Here is a 22,498-nt window from a genome sequence, read left to right on the forward strand (position 1 = left end):
TCCCCTAAGGTCCAGTTTAGTGAAGTAGGCAGCGCCTTGTAATCTATCTATTAAGTCAGGTATTAGCGGTAGGGGATGCAATTTTTTACTGTGCGCTTATAATAATAATCCACTATAGGTCTGAGGCTCTGATCTTTATTGCGAACAAAAAAAATACCTGCTCCTGCAGGAGAAGTGGAGGGCTTGATGAACCCCTTATTTAAGTTCTCCTGGGGGTATGTTTTAAGGAACTCAAGTTCTGATTCTGAGAGAGGAAAGACATGCCTATAAGGGATGTCCACACCAGGTAACAGAACTATAGGGCAGTCGTATTTTCTATGGGGAGGTAGATTCTCTGCTTCCTTTTTATCAAAAACATCTGAAAATTTCTAATATTTTGATGGAATTCTTGGTGTTTCAGTTAATAATACATGTGAGTGGAAACAAGTATTTCTGCAATAGTCTGATGTGAAGTCTACAGTAGATTCAGACCAGGTTATCTTGGGATCATGCAGTGTTAAACAAGTTTTTCCAAGAATAATAAGGATAAAGTGGTGATGGTATAACATTGAAAGTAATGTACTCAGTATGAAGCTGATTGGATGTAACTCGTAAAGGTATAGTTTGATATAATATGGGACCTGAGGAGATTTGTTTACCGTCAATAAAATAGTAGGAGTGCTTTTTTTAATCAGTGGAATTATATTAAGGTGAATGAAATCTACATCAATATAGTTCAAGCTAGCTCCTGAGTCAAGGATTGCCTGGGTTTTGACTTGATGTTGATCCCACTGCAAAAGAACAGACAATGAGCAGTGAGTGGTATGTTTATTAATTGTAGACAAACAGATAGTTGAAAGTTTTGGCTTACCCTTCCTTGTGCGCAATAGAGGACAGTCTTTTACTGTGTGATCAGGTGCACCACAGTACATGCAGAGGTTGTTACTGTGTCTTCTAAGTATTTCCTGCTGGTTTAAAGGCCCTCTGCTGAAACCCAAGTCCATCGGTTCTGATGCATCTTTGATGGATGACCTAACACTTGATTCAGAGTATACTGTTGTATGCATCTTTTTTGTTGGAAAGTCAGTATGATATTTCTCAACTCTTCTCTCCCTGATCCTCCTGTCTAAAGTTATGCATAGGTTAATTAATTCTTCCAGAGAATAAGGTAGCTGTACTCTAGCCAACTCATCCTTGAGAGGATCGGATAGTCCAAGGTGGAACTGATTCCTCAGTGAAAGATTGTTCCATAAAGTGTCCTTTGACCACTTTTTAAGCTCAGTAATATATTCCTCAACATGTCTTTTGTTCTGCCTTAATGACCTCATGGCTGTCTCAGCAGTTAGTTGCTTGTTTGGATCGTCATATAACTGACTCATAGCCTTAAAGAAGTTATCAAGTGAATGAAGGATGGGGTCACCAGTTTCAAAGAATGTATTGGCCCAACTTCGGGGTTTCCCCCTAAGGTAAGAGATCGTGGTGAGAACTTTAGTGTGGTCATTAGGGTAGATCTTAGGTTTCAGAGCAAAATACAAAAGACATGCATTTTTGAATTCTCTGTACTGCTTACGGTCACCTGAGAATTTTTCTGGGGGACTGGGTTGAGGATCAAGTGATGAATCAGTAAATTTAAGGGATTGCAATTTCTCGTTAATATAATGTTTTAAGTTAGTGTTCTCTTGATGAAGACTATTGTAACCTTGTGTCAGGGTTTCCACTCTTTCAGTGAGTACCTGCACATGATTCACTAGATCTGCTGGATCCATGTTAACTTTTGACTTGGTATTTCTATCAGAACAACCTGTGGAAAAGGTGTGTTGTAGATTATGAGTTTGGATCTCAACTGCAGAACTGGAATAAAATAACATACTCTGCATGATGTGTATGTAAGTTTCCCTGCAGATGAAATAGGAATAGGCAACAGTTTAAATGTGAACTATGTTTAGTTTGCAAGGTGACAAACAATTAATCTGTGGCTTTAGAGTGACAAATACATATGTTCTGTAGTAGTTGTTTTCCTATGCCACTTGATACTCCTGAGTAGTTTAACATGTTACACTTTTCACAACAATGTAAATAAAGTTGTAATGGTTATATAGAAAGGGAGCGTGCCTGTCACTTTAAGGTTGTTATATCTGGTACACATATAGGAAATGTGCCTGTCACTTTAAGTTTGTTATATCTGATGTACATATAGGAAATGTGAATGTCACTTTAAATATGGTCTAATTGATCCCAGAGGAGTTTTTAGGGAGGACAACGATAAGAGAAACCAAATGAGAGAAAACAAATATGAGAGGTTATTCAGATATATGCATGACACATAAAGTTATTGATGCAGTTGAAGCTTAAGGGCACAAGGCAATATTACACAAATTAGAGGATTGGAACCCAAGTAGTGGCATATGTGAGAGGTTTCATATAAGTAGTGCATGGAATATGCGTTGGTTAAATGAGTAATACCTAAATAGTGGCTGAAATATACAACTTCAACTGAGCAGTTCCGTTTGTGGTAAAAAGATCTGACCTGAATCAGCGACGTTTAGATGGCTGGAGCGGGAGTGGCTTGAGAGCGGCACAAAGAGCTGGAGAGCAGTCGGCGTGTGACGTCACTGCCAAGTTCTGATCAGCTGTGAATGTCAGACAGCAGGAAGTCGGCTCGAGCGGACTGAAGGCTTGAGTCAGTTAGGGCTTGTGAAGTCTGCAGAAGCGAGCTGGAGCAATAATCCAAGAGGGAGGAGCTTGAGATGAATTATCAATAGAAAACAATACCAAGCAATGAGGGGTACGTTAGGAGGGAATTTATACCCAAAAAGGAAGAGACAATTAGCTTAAAGAGACAGCCTCCACTAATCAGGAAACAGTTTATTTAAATAAATGGCTTAAAAGGTAGTGAGACTAGATGTATGACATGTATAGAGGGTACATAGGCAATAATAACATAATCACAACAATGCAGTCTAATGTCTAACTCTATGTGGGGTATATGGGGTAAGATAGTAGAATCCACCTATATAATTAAAACTACAAGCATATACTGAGAGAAAAGGAAAATTAGCTACATAGGTGAATGTCTAAGGACCTCTTATGATCATCCCAGGTAAGTCATTTCACAGACCCAGAAAGACGTTCCAGTGAATATCATCTACATGGAAGCAAAAAAAAAATCTTGTCTGTTTACCACTGACCTGTTCGTTATCACAGTCACTAGGAATTTCATCTGGGAGTTGCCTTGATCCATATGTACAGTCTCTTAGCTGGACTATCGTGGTCTGCAGCTGCTAGTTGAGATGTCTCGGGTTGAAGGGTGCCCTATTTTGCTGTTTGTTTCAGTGTGAGTGTAAACAATTCTAAAAGTGTATCTTCACTGTCACAGCACTGTCTCCCTAAAAATCAACATTACCTCAGCAGCCTCTATGAAAGGCATTGTTGTTTCTGCCACGTGGACAGGTTGCGGTGAACGGAACGCTGATTCTATGTTGGCTAGAAACTGTGTCTCAAAGCCATCCAGCATGGTGATCATCTCTGTGATAGGAATATCAGGATGGAGGCATTTAAGGTCGTTAGGCAGTGCAGAGAGTTCCAGACAATATCTAGAGGTAGTCACTTTGCTGTCGCCATCTTGGAAATCCTGCGGTGCGCTATCGATTGGCATAGACCGATGAAATATTCCTCCAATGTTATACACAGCAAATCTGCAAACTTTTGCTCAGTAGTATTCATCTCTCTTCTATTAGAAATTGGCGAATCGAATTTCTTGAAATCCCAATTGCTTGGGGTGGGGTGTAAAATGAGGCAGATTAAAATGCAAGGGTTGTCAGAAAGTCGTGTTGTTTCAGTGAACAGCATAGGCTAAGGAAACAACCTGGAAAGTCTTTTCCCTATTCCTCTAGGAGTACTTATAGCTAAATCAGCTTAAAGTTATCAGATATCATATAGAAAACCTTAAGTAATCTTATAAAATCTATATGAGGATCAGGAGCTTCCCTAAGATGCATCCTGCCGGTTCAGCTCTTTGCTCCGCCCCCCACAAATTGATATTTAACTCTGTATATACACATTTTTTTATTTAAGCTGAGGTACGAAGGGCTTTGCGACACCCTCCAACATCTTCAATCTCCTCCACATTAATGTTATGTGTGCTCACGTAAGAGGGACAGTCAATCCCATAATTTTAAAGTTAAAATGGTATTACTGAAGAATATCACAGTATTAAACAAGAATGTTAAATTACATTGATAGTTAAAATAAACTGTCATTTAATAGTATCTCAAAGAATAGTATAATCACATTAAAAGATTCCTAATTTAAATAGACCATGCATTTTATATGTGCATTAAAATTGTTCTATTGTTGAATATTCTTCTTTCTATTATTATCTTTATTTGAAAAATAATTTAAGCTTAGAAAGAATCATAGGTTTGGATCATCACCTGTGTATTGCTTGATGATTGTTTGGCTACATTTAAATACCAATCATCAAGTGCTACCTATGTGCTTAACAAATCACGGAATATCTCCTAAGCGTACATTTAAAGCAATCTAACCAGAGAACTAAGAAAAATATGAATTGGATTTATTTAGAAAGTTCCTTCAAATTGCATGCTCTATCACAATCATTAACCTATTTTTAATAAAAATATCCCTTTAACCTCTGCAAACATCTCCATTATCACACACATATATATATATATATATGTATGTATGTATGTATATATATATATATATATATATATATATATATATATATAGATATATATATACAGTGGAGCAAAAAAGTATTTAGTCAGCCACTAACTGTGCAAGTTCTCCCACTTAAGAAGATGAGAGAGGCCTGTAATTTTCGTCACTGGTATACCTCAACTATGAGAGACAGAATGTGGAAACAAATCCAGACAATCACATTGTCTGATTTGGCTAGAATTTATTTGCAAATTATAGTGGAAAATAAGTATTTGGTCAATATCAAAAGTTCATCTCAATAACTTGTTATATATCCTTTGTTGGTTGTCACACACTGTTGCTAGTATGTTGGCCCATTCCTGCATGCAGATTTCCTCTAGAGCAGTGATGTTTTGGGGCTGTCGCTGGGCAACATGGACTTTCAACTCCCTCCAAAGGTTTTCTATGGGGTTGAGATCTGGAGACTGGCTAGGCCACTCCAGGACCTTGAAATGCTTCTAACAAAGCCACTCCTTCGTTGCCCGGGCAGTGTGTTTGGGATCATTGTCATGCTGAAAGACCCAGCCACATTTCATCTTCAATGCCCTTGCTGATGGAAGGAGGTTTGCACTCAAAATCTCACGATGCATGGCCCCATTCATTCTTTCATGTACACTGATCAGTTGTCCTGTTCCCTTTGCAGAGAAACAGCCCCAAAGCATGAGGTTTCCACCCAATGCTTTACAGTAGGTATGGTGTTCTTTGGTTGCAACTCAGCATTCTCTCTCCTCCAAACACGACGAGTTGTGTTTCTACCAAACAGTTCTACTTTGGTTTAATCTGACCATATGATATCCTCCCAATCCACTTCTGGATCATCCAAATGCTCTCTAGCATACTTCAGACGGGCCCGGACATGTACTGGCTTAAACAGGGGGACACGTCTGGCACTGCAGGATCTGAGTCCCTGGCGGCGTAGTGTGTTACTGATGCTAGTCTTTGTTACATTGGTCCCAGCTCTCTGCAGGTCATTCACTATGTCCCCCCATGTGGTTCTGGGATGTTTGATCACCGTTCTTGTGATCATTTTGAACCCACGGGGTGAGATCTTGCGTGGAGCCCCAGATCAAGGGAGAGTGTCAGTGGTCTTGTATGTCTTCCATTTTCTAATTATTGTTCCCACAGTTGATTTCTTCACACCAAGATGCTTGCCTATTGCAGATTCAGTCTTCCCAGCCTGGTGCAGGTCTACAATTTTGTTTCTGGTGTCCTTCAAAAGCCCTTTGGTCTTCACCATAGTGGAGTTTGGAGTGTGACTGTTTGAGGTTGTAGCCAGGTGTCTTTTATACTGATAACAAGTTCAAACAGGTGCCATTAATACAGGTAATGAGTGGAGGACAGAGGAACCTCTTAAAGAAGAAGATAAAGGTCTGTGAGAGCCAGAAATCTTGCTTGTTTGTAGGTGACCAAATACTTATTTTCCACCATAATATGCAAATAAATTCTTTCCAAATCAGAAAATGTAATTGTCTGGATTTGTTTCCACATTTTGTCTCTCATAGTTGAGGTATACCTATGATGAAAATTACAGGCCTCTCTCATCTTCTTAAGTGCACAATTGGTGGCTGACTAAATACTTTTTTGCCCCACTGTATATATATATATATATATATATATATATATATATATATATATATGCCTCAATTAACACATAACTTTTTTTATTGGTAACGTTTTTACATGCACGTTCATGTGGCTCAGAGCTAGATATTCTCAGCTTAACAGCATTTTCAATACTGAAGCTTCATGTCAGTAATTAAGAAACAGAGTCTAAAAAAAGTTAAAAAAAAGCTTGTGGTTCTCTTAACAAGTGCTGTGTTGAAAATGCTGGTGCACGGTAAATACTTAAATACACTTTTGAAACAGCTATAGCTTTTATTAGAAGCACATTTGTTACTAGATTTAAATAGCAAAAATTAAAATGCTGTTTTTAATAAATGAAATGCATTCATTTGGATTCAAAACATTGATGGAATATCCCTTTAAGATAACATTAACTATCAGAATCGTGTATGTTAAAATACAGTGTCTTACATTTATAATCTCGATATGAATCATGGAAGCTATATGTTTACTTTCATATGCCTTTAATCTTTCACTTTACATTACGTGTGATTATAATATTTTTATTTTCCAATTTCTCTTTAGGGAGGAGGAGTCCCTGGGAGAGGCCCACTATTCGAAATTCCAGGAGCAGGGAATCTCCCAGGGAACATCGGATATGGAGGCTCTCATCTGTTCTGCCCTTCCTGCCCCAGAAAACCCAGCTGCTCTAGAACCTGGTGCCCATCTTGCACCTGCTGCTCGTGCCTCAGCAACTCATGGCCATGTTGATCCTGGCCACGAACTGCCTCCCATCAATGATGATGAGGCAGTTTGTGAAATGTTACATCTGGCCAGGCAGTACAGGGCTGATCACCATGAGTTTCAAGGGGCATTAAGATTATCTGTCAAGCAACAGGGGCAGATATTAGAGAGGGGTATTCAAGTAGATAGGGAAAGATTCGATTTAGAGAGGGAAAGACTGAGAATAGAAAGATGAAGAATAGATTTAGAGAGGGAAAGATTTGCATATGAATGGGTGAGGGATAGTGAAAGATTAGATTTAGAAAGGGAAAGAGTTTTATATGATAGACAGAGGGAGGCTAAATTATTATAGGGAGTGGTTAGAAGTAGACATGGCCAGGGTAGCTGTAGAGCAGGGTGAATTACATCATCGGAATAGAGGGCAGACGAAGACAACCGGAAATCTTTTTATAATGATTAGTGGCCAATTAGCAAGGGAAAGATCTCCCTACAGTTTTCCCATGCCTCTAAGCGGACCAAAGAGTAGGATGTTTATTTTTGTTTTTTTATCAATTGATTTAAAATATAATTTATATTTAATTTTTTCTTATGTATGTCATTTGTCTTATATTTTTTATTCTTTTCAGAATATATAAATAAAATATATTCTGACCTAATAAATGTGTTTGTTTGTTATTACTTTATTCACATAATACAAATATTACAAATGATTGTTGATCAAATTCAATGCATGGGTAAAATATACTTTTCTCTGCTTATTAAAGGGTCAATCTACACCATATATATATATTTTTTTTTATTTTTTTTTTTTTAAATACATTCATTATATAGTCACGACTTTGGCATAAACAACTCACTTCTATTAAAAGGTACATGAATCAATAATTTGAATTTCAGGAGTCATAAATAGCATGTGATAGTAAAGCAAATTGAAATTTAATTAGATTGTGTAAATGTATTCATTCTCATGTTTCCCTATTTTAAAAATATATAGTTTTTTTTCATTAAAGGGACACTGAACACCAAAAATTAATTTTAATATTCAGATAGAGCATCCAATAGTAAGAAAAGATATAATTTTCTAATATTAGCAATTTATATTTGTTCTCTAGCTACCTTTATTTGAAAAAAAGCATCTAAGCTAAGGAGAGCGTTCATTTTTGCTTCATGGTATTCTACTTCACACAAAGGATAGCAAGACAATGAAAACAGCGACATGCAAAATACATTGAAATTACTTTAAAATGGCATCTACTTCACACAAAGGATAGCAAGAGACTGAAAACAGTGGCATGCAAAATACATTGAATTGACTTTAAAATGGCATTCTACTTCCCACAAAGGATAGTAAGAGACTGAAAACAGGGGTAATATGGTATTCTGAAAACACTATAATCACTGACCTTTTAAACCTCCATGACACGGCCATCCAAACACAGAAAATCAGTTATGATTTAATCCATAGCTACATACTTATGTGTTGTGCATAAGAAATTTAATTAATTGCACAAACAATACACCTGCACACCTACACACAGTAGAATGCCATTTTAAAGTAATTTCAATGTATTTTGCATGCCACTGTTTTCAGTCTCTTGCTATCTCCCTGCAACTTCCAAGCTCACACCCACAGCAATATCTCTGAAACTCTCCTTGCAACTTCCAAGCTCACACCCACAGCAATATCTCTGAAAATCTCCCTGCAACTTCCAAGCTTACACCTACAGCAATATCTCTGAAAATATCACTGCAACTTCCAAGGTAAATCATCTGACTGATATCTCCGATCAAGACATTGGGGCCAATTTATCAAGCTCCGTAAGGAGCTTGTCGGCCCGTGTTTCTGGCAAGTCTTCAGACACGCCAGAAACAGCAGTCATGAAGCAGCGGTCGCATAGACCGCTACTCCATAACCCTGTCTGCCTGCTCTGAGCAGGTGGACAGGAATCACCGGAATTCACCCCCCTGAATGACACCCCCTGCTGGCGGCCAATTGGCTGCGAGTCTGCAGGGGGCGGCGTTGCACCAGCAGCTCTTGTGAGCTGCTGATGCAATGCTGAATACGGAGAGCATATTGCTCTCTGCATTCAGCAAGGTCTTGCGGACCTTATCCACACTGTCGGATCAGGTCCGCAAGACCTTTAGTAAATAGGCCTCATTGAGTGTTTTTGTTTTTTCCTTATATCTGTTGGGCTAATATGGAATTGGTTTTAACCTTTATTATTGTACATTCCAATCTTCCTTCTCCCCCTCTACTCTTTTCCAAGGCACACCTCCCCCTATTCCTTCACTTTATCAACAGGAAGTTTTACCTTACCACTCTCTTTGTTACAGCTCACACCCACAGCAATACCTCTGAAAATCTGAACGCACTAGCCCTCCAAGCCTCCCTCCACCACTCACCCTGCTGTTTACCTTTAATATATAAACACCTCCTAACAGCAATTAGGTGCAGCTGTCACTAACAAACCAGGTTAGAGACAATAATTCACACTCACAGCCTCTGTACTGACACTTTACCATATTCTGTTACACTCTCCCAACCCTCATTTGCTCGCCACACACTTCACACACTCTGAGTTTACCCTGCCTTATATCAGACTTATTTCCCTTACCTTTCGTGTCCATTCCCTCTCCCTTAGATTGTAAGCTTGAGAGCCTTTCTACCTGCAGGACACTTTGTATTTAAAGTGAACTACTACTCATTGTGCTCAAGGGCAGGGCATTCATCTCCTTTTGTATAACTCAATTATTGCACCTACAACTGTAATGTACCCCAATACTGTACTTGTTTGTTTGTGTATGTAATGCATCCCTGTAATGTTTTACTATTACTTTTATAGTGCTGCGTAATCTGCTGGCGCTTTATAAATACCTGATAATAATAATAAATAATAATCCTTTGGCCCATATGTATCAAGCTCCATACAGAGCTTGAAGGGCTGTGTCTGAAGACTTGACAGAAACACAAGTTATGAAGCAGCGGTCTAAAGACAGCTGCTCCATAACCCTGTCTGCCTGCTCTGAGCAGGCGGACAGGAATCACTGGAAATCAACCCGATCGAGTACAATCGGGTTGATTGACACCTCTCTGCTTGGCTGCGAGTCAGCAGGGGGGCGGCGTTGTACCAGCAGCTCTTGTGAGATGCTGGTGCAATGTTAAATGCGGAGAGTGTATTGCTCTCCACATTTAGCAAGGTCTTGCGGACCTAATCCGCACTGTCGTATCCGGTCCGCAACACCTTTGATAAATAGAGGCCACTGTGTGAAGTAGAATGCCATTTTAAAGTAATTTCAATGTATTTTGCATGCCACTGTTTTCAGTCTCTTGCTATTCTTTGTTTGAAAATATTTGCAGAGTGAATTGAAGAATAATGTATAAACAGCGCAAAATATGAATTAATTTAATAACTTTGCGTGGGTAAAATTTGTCTTTGTGTCTAGAAAACATCATAAACTTTTGAAAAACTTTTGCGAATATAACATGTAAACAGGGTATCCTATGTTTTTATTTGTAATCAATGGATATGTTAAGAGCTGGGCCAGTTTTCTCTCTGTAACTGTGTAACCCCTCCTGATTGCAATCTAGTTTTAAAAACACTCCTTCACAGGTGTTATAAAAAGGGCTGGCATATAACATGACATTTCTTACTGAAAAATAAATTCAAGAGAAGGAAGAAATACACTGAAAATAGCATGACAGTAAAGAGGTGATTTTAATTACTGCTGTATCTGAATTATGACAGTTTAATGTTAGGTGGGCTATCCCTTTGAGCTATCAGTTTTAGATTATATTGAATCAAACATCAATTTGAATTTTAAAATCCTTGTCTAAAATATTACACTGTGTGTCCTAATGTCAGCATCAAATGTATCTTTAGTACTAATTTCACATATACATACTTTCAAAGTAAAATACACAATGTAGCAAATGGTACTTACAAGTTCTGATGAGTGATCAATGACACAAGTATCAAGCAATTTGATTTGTTAGTGATAGTTTAAAATGCATATTTGAATCAGTTTGGCTGATGTCATAAATCATGTGATTATGCATATTCCAATCAAAAGTGGTTGAAAAATTCACTAGTGTTTGGGATGTTTAGGAGTGTGTATAATAATTTGTGTGAAAAGTGTTGAGTCAAAATTGGTGCGAAGTGGAGAGGGTATGTTTTGTTTTGCATACTCATTACCTAGTTACATATTTGATTACTTATGTTAAAGATAGCACACTGTTTGTTCACAATACACTGTCTGAGGAAGGGGTGAACGACCCCGAAACGTCACAGCAGAAGAAATAAAAGTCTTATTTTGATTTCACAAATCCGCTTTCCATTTTGACTGCTTTGGGGCTGTTTTTGATATATTTATCTTCAAGCTGGACACCCGAGTTGCTGATCATTGTGTGAGAGTGTCTGCCTGTTGTATGTATATATATATATATATATATATATATATATATATTATAAGTTAATAAAGAATCAGGGAGAGAAATATACTGGTCAGGCACCTTTTTTCCACTTACAGGTAAACTGCCTGAAAATATAATACAAACCCGGATAGCGCTAGCTAAACCAGGTCCTGGTGCAGACCCCAGAAATTTAATAATAATTCAAATATATTTATATAAGTAAATATATGTTACACACAGCAGAGCTATACGAGATGCTATGTTGAAAGTAGGGGATTGCAGCACTCAAAAAGACTTCTCTTAATCTAATACGTAGAAGGAAAACTGAAACATTGTTTCAAACAGAGGCTCACACACAGATGGTCCAATTAATATGTAACACATTTATTAATGCAAGTAATCCTGAACCTAAATATGCCACTGCAGTGGAAGACCTAAAAATATATCACTAAACTCATGATAAACGGGTACAATATAATGACATTATCAATGTGGCATAAAACAGATCAAAAAATGAAAAGAGCATGGGAAATCTTAGTGAAATAAAACGTCCCAAAGAAACAAAAGTTCCACAAATGTTATCTGTGATGGTGTAGATATCTTTTTTCATGCAATTGCAACATGCAAGCTCCTACAAAAGCTGTACCGTTATTTATGAAACAGCTGACAGGTTCGAGGTGAAAGCGTCCTCCTATGTCAGCTAGCGTTACACATGAGTGCTTGATATTAACAACAGGCTTATTCCAAAGACGGCAAAAAAGGTAATGGAAAACAAATACAACCTCTTCCAGGTGAGGATAGGTGTCAGGCAGCTGAGACCGGGTATCTTTAGGCACAAACTTGAAGCATAAAATGAAGTGAGCCGGGACTTTGCATCCGGCTTCTGTCTCACCCAATTTTCTCCTCTGGTTCCTTAACACTGTAACTGTGCAAGTTAGACTGGGAGATTCATTCCTGGGTAGATCCACTTTCATTCGCCATTCGCCTCTGCCACACTTCCTTCCGGAACCTTTAGCGTTATCAATCAACACCATACCAGTCATTTGAAAACTAAGCGGCAGTAAGAAGTACCTGGTATGGTGTTGATTTGAGTGCTGCAATCCCCTACTTTCAACATAGCATCTCGTATAGCTCTGCTGTGTGAAACATATATTTACTCATATAAATATATTTGAATTATTAATATATATATATATATATATATATATTTGTATGTATACAGATCCCCGAAATAAGAAGCACTCGCCAGGACTTTAAATCATTGTGCAATTTAATCCACAAGTATAGTGACGTTACGGGGTGCAATCACTATACTTGTGGATTAAATTGCACAATGATTTAAAGTCCTGGCGAGTGCTTCTTATTTTGGGGATCTGTGTGTATACTTTGAATGCACCCCAGGCTGTTGAGACTTAATAGCCAATTTATGAAAGTGCGAGCAGACATGATACGATGTAGCATATCATGTCTGCCACACATCGATAAATGCCAACAGCGTATCATTGCACAAGCAGTTCTTGTGAACTGCTTGTGCAATGCCGCCCCCTGAAGATTCGGGTGTCAATCAGCCCAATTGTATAGGATCGGGCGGATTGATGTTTGCAGCCTCAGAGCAGGCGGACAAGTTATGGAGCAGCGGTCTTTAGACAACTGCTGTTTCTGGTGAGTCTGAAGGCTCGCGCGAAAACAGGGGCATCAAGCTGCATTCGGAGCTTGATAATTCAGCCCGTTAGGCAAAGTATATTATATATTTACTTTTAAATGCTTAATTAGAAATGATCTGAAAAAAGTGTATTTAAATCATTCACATCTTTTAAACAAAGATGTTTAGAGTTTACTAAATGTTCTGGAAGCATAATGAAGAAATTGTTTCTTTCATGTAATTAGCAAGAGTCCATGAGCTAGTGACGTATGGGATATACATTCCTACCAGGAGGGGCAAAGTTTCCCAAACCTTAAAATGCCTATAAATACACCCCTCACCACACCCACAATTCAGTTTTACAAACTTTGCCTCCGATGGAGGTGGTGAAGTAAGTTTGTGCTAGATTCTACGTTGATATGCGCTCCGCAGCAAGTTGGAGCCCGGTTTTCCTCTCAGCGTGCAGTGAATGTCAGAGGGATGTGAGGAGAGTATTGCCTATTTGAATGCAGTGATCTCCTTCTACGGGGTCTATTTCATAGGTTCTCTGTTATCGGTCGTAGAGATTCATCTCTTACCTCCCTTTTCAGATCGACGATATACTCTTATATATACCATTACCTCTGCTGATTCTCGTTTCAGTACTGGTTTGGCTTTCTACAAACATGTAGATGAGTGTCCTGGGGTAAGTAAATCTTATTTTCTGTGACACTCTAAGCTATGGTTGGGCACTTTGTTTATAAAGTTCTAAATATATGTATTCAAACATTTATTTGCCTTGACTCAGAATGTTCAACTTTCCTTATTTTTCAGACAGTCAGTTTCATATTTGGGATAATGCATTTGAATTAATCATTTTTTTTTTTTACCTTCAAAAATTTGACTCTTTTTTTCCTGTGGGCTGTTAGGCTCGCGGGGGCTGAAAATGCTTAATTTTATTGCGTCATTCTTGGCGCGGACTTTTTTGGCGCAAAAATTCTTTTCCGTTTCCGGCGTCATACGTGTCGCCGGAAGTTGCGTCATTTTTTGACGTTATTTTGCGCCAAAAATGTCGGCGTTCCGGATGTGGCGTCATTTTTGGCGCCAAAAGCATTTAGGCGCCAAATAATGTGGGCGTCTTATTTGGCGCTAAAAAATAAGGGCGTCGCTTTTGTCTCCACATTATTTAAGTCTTATTTTTTCATTGCTTCTGGTTGCTAGAAGCTTGTTCTTTGGCATTTTTTTCCCATTCCTGAAACTGTCATTTAAGGAATTTGATCAATTTTGCTTTATATGTTGTTTTTTCTCTTACATATTGCAAGATGTCTCACGTTGCATCTGAGTCAGAAGATACTACAGGAAAATCGCTGTCTAGTGCTGGAGCTATCAAGCTAAGTGTATCTGCTATAATTTTTGGTATCTGTTTCTCCAGCTGTTGTTTGTATTGCATGTCATGACAAACTTATTAATGCAGATAAAATTTCCTTTAGTACTGTTACATTACCTGTTGCTGTTCCGTCAACATCTAATTTTCAGAGTGTTCCTGATAAACATAAGAGATTTTATTTTTTAAATCCATTAAGAAGGCTATGTCTGTTATTTCTCCTTCTAGTTTACATAAGTCTTTTAAAACTTCGCTTTTTTCAGATGAATTTTTAAATGAACATCATCATTCTGATACTGATAATGGTTCTTCTGGTTCAGAGGTTTCTGTCTCAGAGGTTGATGCTGATAAATCTTTGTATTTGTTCAAGATGGAATTTATTCGTTCTTTATTTAAAGAAGTATTAATTGCATTAGAAATAGAGGATTCTGGTCCTCTTGATACTAAATCTAAACGTTTAATTAAGGTTTTTAAATCTCCTGTAGTTATTCCAGAAGTGTTTAATCTCCCTGATGCTATTTCTGAAGTAATTTCCAGGGAATGGAATAATTTGGGTAATTCTTTTACTCCTTCTAAACGTTTAAGCAATTATATCCTGTGCCATCTGACAGATTAGAGTTTTTTTGGGACAAAATCCCTAAGGTTATGGGGCTGTCTCTACTCCTGCTAAATGTGCTACTATTCCTACGGTAGATAGTAATTCATTTTAAGGATCCTTTAGATAGGAAAATTGAATCCTTTCTAAGAAAAGCTTACTTATGTTCAGGTAATCTTCTTAGACCTGCTATATTTTTAGCGGATGTTGCTGCAGCTTCAACTTTTTGGTTAGAAGCTTTAGCGCAACAAGTATCAGATCATAATTTTATAGCATTATTATTATTCTATAACATGCTAATAATTTTATTGGTGATACCATCTTTTGATATCATTAGAGTTGATGTCAGGTATATGTCTCTAGCTATTTTAGCTAGAAAAGCTTTATGGATTAAACTTGGAATGCTGATATGTCTTCTAAGTCTACTTTGCTTTCCTTTTCTTTCCAGGTTAATAAATTATTATTTCAACTGTTTCTGGAAGGAAGGGAACTTTTTTACCAAAGGATAAAAAATCTAAGGTAAATTTAGGTCTAATAATCATTTTTCGTTCCTTTCCTCACAATAAGGAACAAAAGCCTGATCCTTCATCCTCAGGAGCAGTATCAGTTTGGAAACTATTTCCAGTTTGGAATATATCCAAGCCTTATAGAAAACCTATAGCCAGCTCCTAAGTACCCATGAAGGTGCGGACCTTATTCCAGTTCAGCTGGTATGGGGCAGATTACGTTTTCTTCAAAGAAATTTTGATCAATTCCGTTCTCAATTTCTGGTTTTAGAACATTGTTTCAGAAAGGTACAGCATTGGCTTCAGTTAAGGCCTCCTGCTAAGAGATTTTTTTCTTTCCCGTGTCCCAGTTAACACAGCAAAGGCTCAGCATTTCTGAAATGTGTTTCAGATCTAGAGTTGGCTGGAGTAATTATGCCAGTTCCAGTTCTGGAACAGGGGCTGGGGTTTTATTTTATCTCTTCATTGTACCAAAGAAGGTCAATTCCTTCAGACCAGTTCCGGATCTATCAATATTGAATCTTTATGTAAGGATACCAACATTCAGTTTCTGTAGGACTGTCCTGCCTTTTGTTTAGCAAGGGCATTATATGTCTACAATAGATTTACAGGATGTGTATCTGCATATTCCGATTCATCCAGATCACTTTTAGTGTCTGAGATTCTCTTTTTAGACAAGCATTACCAGTTTTGTGGCTCTACCGTTTGGCCTAGCCTCAGTTCCAAGAATTTTTTTCAAAGATTCTCGGTGCCCTTCCATCTGTAATCAGAGAACAGGGTTTTGGTATTTCCTTATTGGACGATATCTGGGTACTTGCTCAGTCTTCTCATTTTCGAAGAATCTCATATGAATCGACTTGTGTTGTTTCTTCAAGTTCATGGTTGGAGGATCAATTTACCAATCAGTTCATTGATTCCTCAGACAAGGGTAACCTTTTTAGGTTTCTAGAATAGATTCAGTGTCTATGACTCTGTCCTTGTCAGACAAGAGAAGTTTAACATTGTTTTCAGCTTGTCAAAACCTTCAGTCACAATCATTCCCTTTGGTAGCCTTATGCATGGAAATTTTAGGTCTTAGGACTGCCGCATCAGATGCGATCTCCTTTGCTCGTTTTCACATGCGACCTCTTCAGCTCTGTATGCTGAACCAATGGTGCAGGGATTACTCAAAGATATCTCACTTAATATCTTTAAACCGATTATACGACACTCTCTGACATGGTGGACAGATCACCATCGTTTAGTTCAGGGGGCTTCTTTGTTCTTCCGACCTGGACTATAATCTCAACAGATGCAAGTCTTACAGGTTGGGGAGCTGTGTGGGGGTATCTGACGGCTCAAGGGGTTTGGGAATCTCAGGAGGTGAGATTTCCGATCAATATTTTGGAACTCCGTGCAATTTCAGAGCTCTTCAGTCTTGGCCTCTTCTGAAGAGAGAGTTGTTCATTTGTTTTCAGATAGACAATGTCACAACTGTGGCATACATCAATCATCAAGGAGGGACTCACAGTCCTCTGGCTATGAAAGAAGTATCTCGAATTTTGGTTTGGGCGGAATCCAGCTCCTGTCTAATCTCTGTGGTTCATATCCCAGGTATGGACAATTGGAAAGCGGATTATCTCAGTCGCCAAACGTTGCACCTGGGCGAATGGTCTTCACCCAGAGGTATTTCCTCAGATTGTTCAAATGTGGGAACTCCCAGAAATAGATCTGATGGCTTCTCATCTAAACAAGAAACTTCCCTGGTATCTGTCCGGATCCAGGGATCCTCGGGCGGCGGCAGTGGATGCATTATCTCTTCCTTAAAAGTGTCATCCTGCCTATATCTTTCCGCCTCTAGTTCTTCTTCCAAGGGTATTCTCCAATATTCTAAGGAATGCTCGTTTGTCCTGCTGGTAGCTCCAGCATGGCCTCACAGGTTTTGGTATGCGGATCTTGTCCGGATGACCTCTTGCCAGCTGTGGACTCTTCCGTTAAGACCAGTCTTCTGTCTCAAGGTTCTTTTTTCCATCAGGATCTCAAAACCTTAATTTTAAGGTGTGGAGTTTGAACGCTTGATTCTTGGTCAAAGAGGTTTCTCTGACTCTGTGATTGATACTATGTGACAGGCTCGTAAATCTGTATCTAGAGAGATATATTATAGAGTCTGGAAGACTTATATTTCTTCAGGATGGTTTAGATAAAGGTTTGTCCGCAAGTTTCTTGAAAGACAAATCTCTGCTCTTTCTGTTCTTTTTCACAGAAGGATTGCTAATCTTCCTGATATTCATTGTTTTGTACAAGCTTTGGTTCGTATAAAACCTGTCATTAAGTCAATTTCTCCTCCTTGGAGTTTGAATTTGGTTCTGGGGGCTCTTCAAGCTCCTCCTTTTGAACCCATGCATTCTTTGGTCATTATATTACTTTCTTGGAAAGTTTTGTTTCTTTTGGCCATCTCTTCTGACAGAAGAGTCTCTGAATTATCTACTCTTTTTTGTGAGTCTCCTTTTCTGATTTTGCATCAGGATAAGGCGGTGCTGCGAACTTCTTTTGAATTTTTTACCTAAGGTTGTGAATTCTAACAACATTAGTAGAGAAATTGTGGTTCCTTCATTATGTCCTAATCCTATGAATTCTAAGGAGAAATCATTGCATTCTTTGGATGCTGTTAGAGCTTTGTAATATTATGTTGAAGCTATTAAGTCTTTCCGAAAGACTTCTAGTCTATTTGTCATCTTTTCCGGTTCTAGAAAAGATCAGAAAGCTTCTGCCTTTTCTTTGGCATCTTGGTTGAAATCTTTATTTCATCATGCCTATGTTGAGTCGGGTAACACTCCGCCTCAAAGGATTACAGCTCATTCTACTAGGTTAGTTTCTACTTCCTGGGCGTTTAAGAATGAAGCTTCGGTTGATCAGATTTGCAAAACAGCAACTTGGTCCTCTTTGCATACTTTTACTAAATTCTACCATTTTGATGTGTTTTCTTCTTCTGAAGCAGTTTTTGGTAGAAACGTACTTCAGGCAGTGGTTTCAGCTTTGAATCTTCTGCTTATGTTTTTTCATTAAAAATTTTATTCTGGGTGTGGATTATTTTCAGCAGGAATTGGCTGTCTTTTTTTTTTTTTATCCCTCCCTCTCTAGTGACTCTTGTGTGGAAAGATCCACATCTTGGGTAATCATTATCCCATACGTCACTAGCTCATGGACTCTTGCTAATTACATGAAAGAAAACATAATTTATGTAAGAACTTACCTGATAAATTCATTTCTTTCATATTAGCAAGAGTCCATGAGGCCCGCCCTTTTTTGTGGTGGTTTTGATTTTTTTGTATAAAGCACAATTATTCCAATTCCTTATTTTATATGCTTTCGCACTTTTTTCTTATCACCCCACTTCTTGGCTATTCGTTAAACTGAATTGTGGGTGTGGTAAGGGGTGTATTTATAGGCATTTTAAGGTTTGGGAAACTTTGCCCCTCCTGGTAGGAATGTATATCCCATACGTCACTAGCTCATGGACTCTTGCTAATATGAAAGAAATGAATTTATCAGGTAAGTTCTTACATAAATTATGTTTTTTTTAACACTTAAATTTGATTTATTAACATATCTTGTGTATTTAAAAATGACCTGGGAAATATAGATTTCCTTTAAAAGAATTTATGCAAGAATGCTGGACAATTTTCTTACTTTGGTGAGACAAATTGAACATAGGAAGACAACAAAATTAAAAATAATATAGTAGTATATCTCTTCAATATAAAAATGTTTTTTTCACAAATCCATATCTGCAGACATAAATGTCAGAACTGATAAAGTATTCTGTTTTTTTGTTGAACCTAAAATGGTGTGATCATTGACAAGGTAAGACTTGAAAATGAATCAGTCTAATGCAGTAGACAATTAAACTTCAGTGACAGCCAATCTTATCAAATAAAAGGTCATTTTTCAACTAGTCCAAGATCAGTATATGAAGGTCAACAAAAGTGAATTAAAACCTTTTTAATCTTTCACTGGATCCTGTGGGAATTCTTTTCTGCATTTCATTATTATAAAAAAAAAAGAAACAGGATTTCAGATAGCAGTTAAACTGATAGGAATTTTGCTTTGTTTTATTATAAATTTCTGCTTTTGTTAACATTAAAGGGACATGAAACACAACATTTTTCTTTCATGATTTAGATAGAGAATACAATTTTAAACAACTTTCTAATTTACTTCATTTGTTTCATTATCTTGGTATCCTTTGTTATAGGAGCAGCAATGCACTAATGGTTTCTTACTGAACACATTTGTGAGCCAATCACAATCAAAATATATATGCAGCCACCAATCAACAGCTAGAAACTAGGTTATCTGCTGCTTCAGAGCTTGCCTAGATAAACCTTTCAGCAAAGGATAACAAGAGAATGAAGCAAATTAAATGATAGAAGTACATTGAAAAGTTGTTTGAAATTGTATTCTCTATCTGAATCATGAACAATTTTTTGGGGGGTTTCATGTCCCTTTAATATTTTACTTCTGGTATTTAAAGGGCCAACATACTAAATAATTACTTTTTACATTTTTTTTGCATTTATTTTGTCTTTTGAAATAGCTGGTTTTGCCTATTGAAACCACCTCTTATGTTGAATTCCAATATTGCAGTATAGTCTATAGAAAAACTACATGAACAAGAGGCTGCAGGAGAAATCAGAGGGAGAGAGAAAGAGTTCAGCCAACTGAAAGGGTATTTTTGCAACTTTAAACATAATATTATATTTGTATTTATTTTAGTCCCTTTCTTTTGTCTGATTATTAAGTATGTTAGGGTTTATTTTCTCACTGAAACATAGAAAAGACAACCAATGTCTGGTTTTAGGGAAAAATGGAAAAAAATTACCATCAGGAGTTGAGATTTAAAGGGACAAAAAAGAATATCAAATTTGTTTAGTATAACTCAATAATGTATATAAAAAATATAAGAATGGTGATGTCAACAGTATTCCTGGATTCCCCGGGCAATTCCAGGGCCCTAGACCCACAGGGATGTGGGGTAAGTATAACAGGGGTGTTGTGGTGCTGTGAGCTCCAGGTAAACACCCAACCCAGATGATGGCACATGGTTGTCAACCACACTAACTAAATACATTGTCCCACATTATAAGTGGAGTGCTAATGATAGTGCGGTGTGCAATATCAATATCACCGGACTTTGCTAAAATGAGTGCAAATTGATATTACTAGTCCACGGTTAAACAAATCTTCCAGAGAAGGTTTAGCACAGCCCTTTAGAGAGCCCTATACTTTCAATGGAGATTGCAATCTTACTAAAAATTGTTCATATTACAAGTTGAAAGTTGTGGGTTGTGCTCAAGCAAAAGCCAAAATATTGCTTTAAGAATTAGTGCAACCTGAGACACTGGGGCATATTTATCAAGCTCCGTATTGAGCTTGATGAACCATGTTTCCGGCGAGCCTTCAGGTCTAAAGACAGCGCTGCTCCATAATCTGTCCGTGATACAAACAAATCTTCGTGTTGGCCTGTGTGTTATGTTCCTAATGGCGGCCTTCTGGGATAGATGTGGGGTATATTAAATTGTAAATGTTGAGTGGAACAATTGTTCTTAAACTTTCTGGTGCGTAATGTACAACGTGGACCACAAATTGGGAATTAAAAACTAAATGCGACTAAAGATACGATGAAGTAAGAAAATTTATTAAAACTGATTATTATCCCTGAACAAATTAAACTAATAAAAAAAAAATCATCAAAATATAAAACTAGATAACATAAAATATATTAAGACACCGGTGTCTGGAAAAAGTTAAAATTGGGAAATGCTAAATGGTAAAAACAATGACTAGTATAAGACCTGATATTTCTACAATGACTGATAATCTCGGCTTGAGATATTATACATAAAGGGTTAGAACACAGATATACATAAATTTGTGCAGCTTAATAAGGTTTCTATTGGCAGTGTGTGGCCGGATGATAAGAAATATTTTCAGGTTGAAAGTTCCATTCGATCCGTACTTTACGGTGTGGATACAAAGTTACTTACTGTTCAAAGTGAATGCACAGTTTTTGGAAAGTTGAAGATATTATAACAGAAATGATGTTATGTGACATGAGCTTACTGAATGTACTCACTCATTCTTCTGCGTCCTCGCCTGACTTGCTCGCCTGCTCTGTTGGAGCTAACAATGGCTCAGGTCCAATCAGTGTCAAGCATTAGAAGTGCGCGCACTTATTCAAAATTGTAGACTGTCGGTTTCTTTGATCCAATACTCCTACAGCTTCAGTATGTGCCAAATGAACACGTTGAAAGAATTGGTTATGGGAGTGATGACTGTTGATTTTCCTTTATTCAATACTCCTACCGCTTCAATTGTGCAATATTGGGCACAGAATTGAATTGGTTTTGGGAGTATTCTTTGATTTGATATCCTCTGCTCCCGAGTTTACATGGGCCATTTTTTGCAGGGTACAGCAGTCCCACCCCTTGCACTCTCTCCCTCCCCCTCTCTTTTGCTCTCTCTCTTTCCCCCTATATTTTGTGCTTTCTCTCCCCCTCTCTTTTGAGTTCTCTATCTCCCCCTCTCTTTTGGGCTCTCTCTCTCTCCCCCCTCTTTTGCGCTCTCTATTTTCCCCCCTCTTTTGCTCTCTCTCTCTCCCCCTCTCTTTTGCTCTCTCTCCCCCTCTGTTTTGTGCTTTCTTTCCCCCTATCTTTTGCGCTCTCTCTCTCCCCCCTCTTTTGCGCTCACTTCTGCTCACACTGCAGAGACTTAAGGACTGTAAGGCCATTAGGCCAGGCCTTTTATAGTATTGGATATATATATATATATATATGTATATATATATATATATATATATATAAATATATCTGTATTTAAGAATAAATAGAACATTGGAATGTGAAATATTACAATGTCGGATTAGTGCACTTGAGAAAATGCGATTGGGTTTGCATGAGCAAGGGTTTCATGTTCCATTGAAGTCCATGGGGTA

This window comes from Bombina bombina, chromosome 2 (genome assembly GCF_027579735.1).
Source record: "Bombina bombina isolate aBomBom1 chromosome 2, aBomBom1.pri, whole genome shotgun sequence".
Lineage (NCBI taxonomy): Eukaryota > Metazoa > Chordata > Amphibia > Anura > Bombinatoridae > Bombina > Bombina bombina.